We start from the raw sequence: 5,876 nt of genomic DNA, 5'->3' as shown, positions 1-5,876 counted from the left end.
TTGAGTACAAAGAAAGACTACATAAACTTAATTTATGTGATATGTTCTGTTTCTAGCTAATCATGCACTCTTTTTTCATACAGAATGAATTGATTCTATTTTGAATTACAGCAACTACTTTTTATTGAGTCTCTACGTGTCACAACAGCAACCCTAACAAAAGCATTGACTGGTTTCGCCTGCAGTAAGTGCTTTTTATTAGGGTAGCTGTTAATGGCCATTCTACAGCAAGCATTGTGTGGAGCTGTTCTAAACATAGTTTATCTCCTTGCTTCACATTAACGTTACCTTAAATGGAAGCATATATTTTATGCTGGAAGAATAAGTGCTTCTCTTTAAGGTCAACATAACTGTGTTTTGCCACTAGACTCTGCTCTTGAGTATCAAGAAAGCAAACATAAACTGCTTTCATGTGTTGTGTTCTTTGTTTCTATGTAATCACACACAACTTTTTCACATCAACGATCAGCTGACAATGTGGAAGACGCCTCATCAAGCTCAATCACCTCAGTCATAAGCTGCCTACTCACGTTAGCATGAAGACAAATAGTTATTTCACAATAGGTGTGGAAGGGGCTTGGCCGTGAATTGCACAGCTATCAGTTAGTGTCCCCGAATATTTAAAATGAGCACGTCCCAGGGCAGAAACTCACTTTAATGAGACTCCTTGGAGGACTACCACCTACATAAATGGGCTCCAGACCAGATGGAAATCATGGAGTTAGCAGGAAGTCGTCTTTACCAGAGCTCTACGGCTGTGGCCTTTTCTCTACCAAAACAGTAAGTAGTCCTTACCAAAGATCTCCAACTCTGGCCTTTTCCCTACCGAACCTGTCACAATTGGTACCCTAACAATAGCATTGACTTGTCTATATAATGCAGTAAGTGCTACTTGTTGGTGTAGTTTGACGTGACTTATGCAACAAAAAAATCACCGGATAGTCAGTGTTATCCTCTTGTTGGCAATAGAAAGATTAATTCAAAGAAAAGCATTAATTGAGGCCATAGCTCATAAGTGCTTCTCTTTGGGGTAGTCTTAACTCTGTTACTTATAGGTAATTTCCATAGCTCTCAGCTTTCCAGAACATGCTGAATTCTACTTCAACTTGAGCACCTTTCTTTTATCAAGCCACAGAAAGTGCTATTAAGTTGAGGTCTGATTTTGCATTGAATTACAGCAACCACTTTTTAACGAGTCTCTACATCTACCTACATGTCACAACAGAAACCCCAACAAAAGCATTGACTGGTTTGGTCTGCAGTAAGTGCTTTTTATTGGGGTATCTGTTCATGGTCATTTGAAAACAAGCATTCTGTGGTGCTTTTCTGAACATGGTTGTCCTCCCAGTTTCACATTAAAGTTACCTTAAATGGAAGCATACATTTTTTGCTGGAAGAATAAGTGCTTCTCTTTGGGGTAGCCATAACTGTGTTTTGCCACTAGGCTCTGCTCTTGAGTACAAAGAAAGACTACATAAACTTAATTTATGTGATATGTTCTGTTTCTAGCTAATCATGCACTCTTTTTTCATACAGAATGAATTGATTCTCTTTTGAATTACAGCAACTACTTTTTATTGAGTCTCTACGTGTCACAACAGCAACCCTAACAAAAGCATTGACTGGTTTTGCCTGCAGTAAGTGCTTTTTATTAGGGTAGCTGTTAATGGCCATTCTACAGCAAGCATTGTGTGGAGCTGTTCTAAACATAGTTTATCTCCTTGCTTCACATTAAAGTTACCTTAAATGGAAGCATATATTTTATGCTGGAAGAATAAGTGCTTCTCTTTAAGGTCAACATAACTGTGTTTTACTAATAGACTCTGCTCTTGAGTATCAAGTAAGCAAACATAAACTGCTTTCATGTGTTGTGTTCTTTGTTTCTATGTAATTACACACAACTTTTTCACATCAACGATCAGCTGACAATGTGGAAGACGCCTCATCAAGCTCAAGCACCTCAGTCATAAGCTGCCTACTCACATTAGCATGAAGACAAATAGTTATTTCACAATAGGTGTGGAAGGGGCTTGGCTGTGAACTGCACAGCTATCAGTTAGTGTCCCCGAATATTTAAAATGAGCACGTCCCAGGGCAGAAACTCACTTTAATGAGACTTCTTGGAGGACTACCACCTACATAAATGGGCTCCAGACCAGATGGAAATCATGGAGTTAGCAGGAAGTCGTCTTTACCAGAGCTCTACGACTGTGGCCTTTTCTCTACCAAAACAGTAAGTAGTCCTTACCAAAGATCTCCAACTCTGGCCTTTTCCCTACCGAACCTGTCACAATTGGTACCCTAACAATAGCATTGACTTGTCTATATAATGCAGTAAGTGCTACTTGTTGGTGTAGTTTGACGTGACTTATGCAACAAAAAAATCACCGGATAGTCAGTGTTATCCTCTTGTTGGCAATAGAAAGATTAATTCAAAGAAAAGCATTATTTGAGGCCATAGCTCATAAGTGCTTCTCTTTGGGGTAGTCTTAACTCTGTTACTTATAGGTATTTTCCATAGCTCTCAGCTTTCCAGAACATGCTGAATTCTACTTCAACTTGAGCACCTTTCTTTTATCAAGCCACAGAAAGTGCTATTAAGTTGAGGTCTGATTTTGCATTGAATTACAGCAACCATTTTTTAACGAGTCTCTACATCTACCTACACGTCACAACAGAAACCCCAACAAAAGCATTGACTGGTTTGGTCTGCAGTAAGTGCTTTTTATTGGGGTATCTGTTCATGGCCATTTGAAAACAAGCATTCTGTGGTGCTTTTCTCAATATGGTTGTCCTCCCAGTTTCACATTAAAGTTACCTTAAATGGAAGCATATATTTTTTGCTGGAAGAATAAGTGCTTCTCTTTGGGGTAGCCATAACTGTGTTTTGCCACTAGGCTCTGCTCTTGAGTACAAAGAAAGACTACATAAACTTATTTTGTGCTAGCTAATCATGCACTCTTTTTTCATACAGAATGAATAGATTCTCTTTTGAATTACAGCAACTACTTTTTATTGAGTCTCTATGTGTCACAACAGCAACCCTAACAAAAGCATTGACTGGTTTCGCCTGCAGTAAGTGCTTTTTATTAGGGTAGCTGTTAATGGCCATTCTACAGCAAGCATTCTGTGGAGCTGTTCTAAACATAGTTTATCTCCTTGCCTCACATTAAAGTTACCTTAAATGGAAGCATATATTTTATGCTGGAAGAATAAGTGCTTCTCTTTAAGGTCAACATAACTGTGTTTTACCACTAGACTCTGCTCTTGAGTATCAAGAAAGCAAACATAAACTGCTTTCATGTGTTGTGTTCTTTGTTTCTATGTAATCACACACAACTTTTTCACGTCAACGATCAGCTGACAATGTGGAAGACGCCTCATCAAGCTCAAGCACCTCAGTCATAAGCTGCCTACTCACATTAGCATGAAGACAAATAGTTATTTCACAATAGGTGTGGAAGGGGCTTGGCCGTGAACTGCACAGCTATCAGTTAGTGTCCCCGAATATTTAAAATGAGCACGTCCCAGGGCAGAAACTCACTTTAATGAGACTCCTTGGAGTACTACCACCTACATAAATGGGCTCCAGACCAGATGGAAATCATGGAGTTAGCAGGAAGTCGTCTTTACCAGAGCTCTACGACTGTGGCCTTTTCTCTACCAAAACAGTAAGTAGTCCTTACCAAAGATCTCCAACTCTGGCCTTTTCCCTACCGAACCTGTCACAATTGGTACCCTAACAATAGCATTGACTTGTCTATATAATGCAGTAAGTGCTACTTGTTGGTGTAGTTTGACGTGATTTATGCAACAAAAAAATCACCGGATTAGTCAGTGTTATCCTCTTGTTGGCAATAGAAAGATTAATTCAAAGAAAAGCACTATTTGAGGCCATAGCTCATAAGTGCTTCTCTTTGGGGTAGTCTTAACTCTGTTACTTATAGGTAATTTCCATAGCTCTCAGCTTTCCAGAACATGCTGAATTCTACTTCAACTTGAGCACCTTTCTTTTATCAAGCCACAGAAAGTGCTATTAAGTTGAGGTCTGATTTTGCATTGAATTATAGCAACCACTTTTTAACGAGTCTCTACATCTACCTACACGTCACAACAGAAACCCCAACAAAAGCATTGACTGGTTTGGTCTGCAGTAAGTGCTTTTTATTGGGGTATCTGTTCATGGCCATTTGAAAACAAGCATTCTGTGGTGCTTTTCTCAATATGGTTGTCCTCCCAGTTTCACATTAAAGTTACCTTAAATGGAAGCATATATTTTTTGCTGGAAGAATAAGTGCTTCTCTTTGGGGTAGCCATAACTGTGTTTTGCCACTAGGCTCTGCTCTTGAGTACAAAGAAAGACTACATAAACTTATTTTGTGCTAGCTAATCATGCACTCTTTTTTCATACAGAATGAATAGATTCTCTTTTGAATTACAGCAACTACTTTTTATTGAGTCTCTATGTGTCACAACAGCAACCCTAACAAAAGCATTGACTGGTTTCGCCTGCAGTAAGTGCTTTTTATTAGGGTAGTCCTTAATAAGTCAGTGTTATCCTCTTGTTGGCAATAGAAAGATTAAGTGCCTCTCTTTGGGGTAGTATTAACTCTGTTACTTATAGGTAATTTCCATAGCTCTCAGCTTTCCAGAACATGCTGAATTCTACTTCAACTTGAGCACCTTTCTTTTATCAAGCCACAGAAAGTGCTATTAAGTTGAGGTCTGATTTTGCGCGAGCACTTTGTCCAGACAAAAATTCGATAGGTTCCATTACAGGTCGTAGAAACAAGTCAAACGATGTATGGAATCAATCTTTAGGATGTTTTTAACATAAAACATCGATAATGTTCCAACCGGAGAAATCCTATGTCCGAAGATAAGCACTGGAACGAGAGCTAACTCTGTCGGGAGCGCGTGTCACAAGCCTGACCACTGACTCAAACAGGTCTCATGGGCCCCTCCTTTATAGCAAAAACCTGAAACAAATTTCTAAAGACGGTTGCCATCTAGTGGAAGCCGTAAGAAGTGCAGCTTGACTCCATAGACACTATGTTTCTGTTTTTTATATAAAGTCTGAGCAGTATCCAATGTCTTCTTTGTGTTTTGTACATACTCTCTGCCAAGCTTTGAAAAACCTCAGATTTCTCACTTCCTGGTTGGATATTTCTCAGGTTTTCACCTGCCACATGAGTTCTGTTACACTCACAGACATCATTCAAACAGTTTTATAAACCTCAGTGTTTTCTATCCAATAACAAGAGATGAGTGAAGTGACATGCCTCAAACATGAAGGACTTAAGAGCGTAGTGCGCAAAGCAGTGTTCCATGTATATGGTAGTGCGTTCCAATGCAGCCTCAGCACTACAGATACATTTCAAACTAAGCCGTATGCAAAACTTCACCGCAATCCTGACTAGGTCGATTGGCGGGAAATAAAAGTAGAGGCTTTGTCGCCGGCAATACCTTCACATATAAAGAAAAGTCTGCAAAAACATGACAGGATGCTAAAGTTGGCAAAAAAAACACATTGGTTTGAAAGGTGTATTGGAAGGCAGAAGCCATCGCTCCTGCAGATGGAACGGAAGAGGAGGGATCCCTGACACATGAGGACCCAGATGGTAAGGGAGAGCAGTCATCTGTCAAAAATCTCAGGTCTCACAGATGCTGTTCATTGACTTACTGAAATCGCAGCGTCATCTCATCTAATAAGTGATTAGAGACAGAGAAAACATCAAATTGCATGAGGGAAGCAATTATATTGTGGTGTTTGACTTCTAAAGGAATGAGAGAGAGAGAAAATGAGGGGGCACCCGGATTTGAACCAGGGACCTATTGATCTGCAGTCAATTGCTCTACCACTGAGCTATACCCCC

The 5,876-nt window shown here is 39.7% G+C and overlaps 1 non-coding gene across 1 annotated transcript; it reads right to left on the bottom strand.

The window, feature by feature from the left end:
* Positions 1-5,804: 5,804 nt before the first annotated feature.
* Positions 5,805-5,876, bottom strand: trnac-gca (transfer RNA cysteine (anticodon GCA)). Its single transcript has one exon. It is a non-coding gene; the product is annotated as a tRNA-Cys (tRNA).

This window comes from Oncorhynchus masou, unplaced genomic scaffold (genome assembly GCF_036934945.1).
Source record: "Oncorhynchus masou masou isolate Uvic2021 unplaced genomic scaffold, UVic_Omas_1.1 unplaced_scaffold_29___fragment_2___debris, whole genome shotgun sequence".
NCBI classification, from domain to species: domain Eukaryota; kingdom Metazoa; phylum Chordata; class Actinopteri; order Salmoniformes; family Salmonidae; genus Oncorhynchus; species Oncorhynchus masou.
This window is presented reverse-complemented; position numbering and strand designations above follow the sequence as displayed.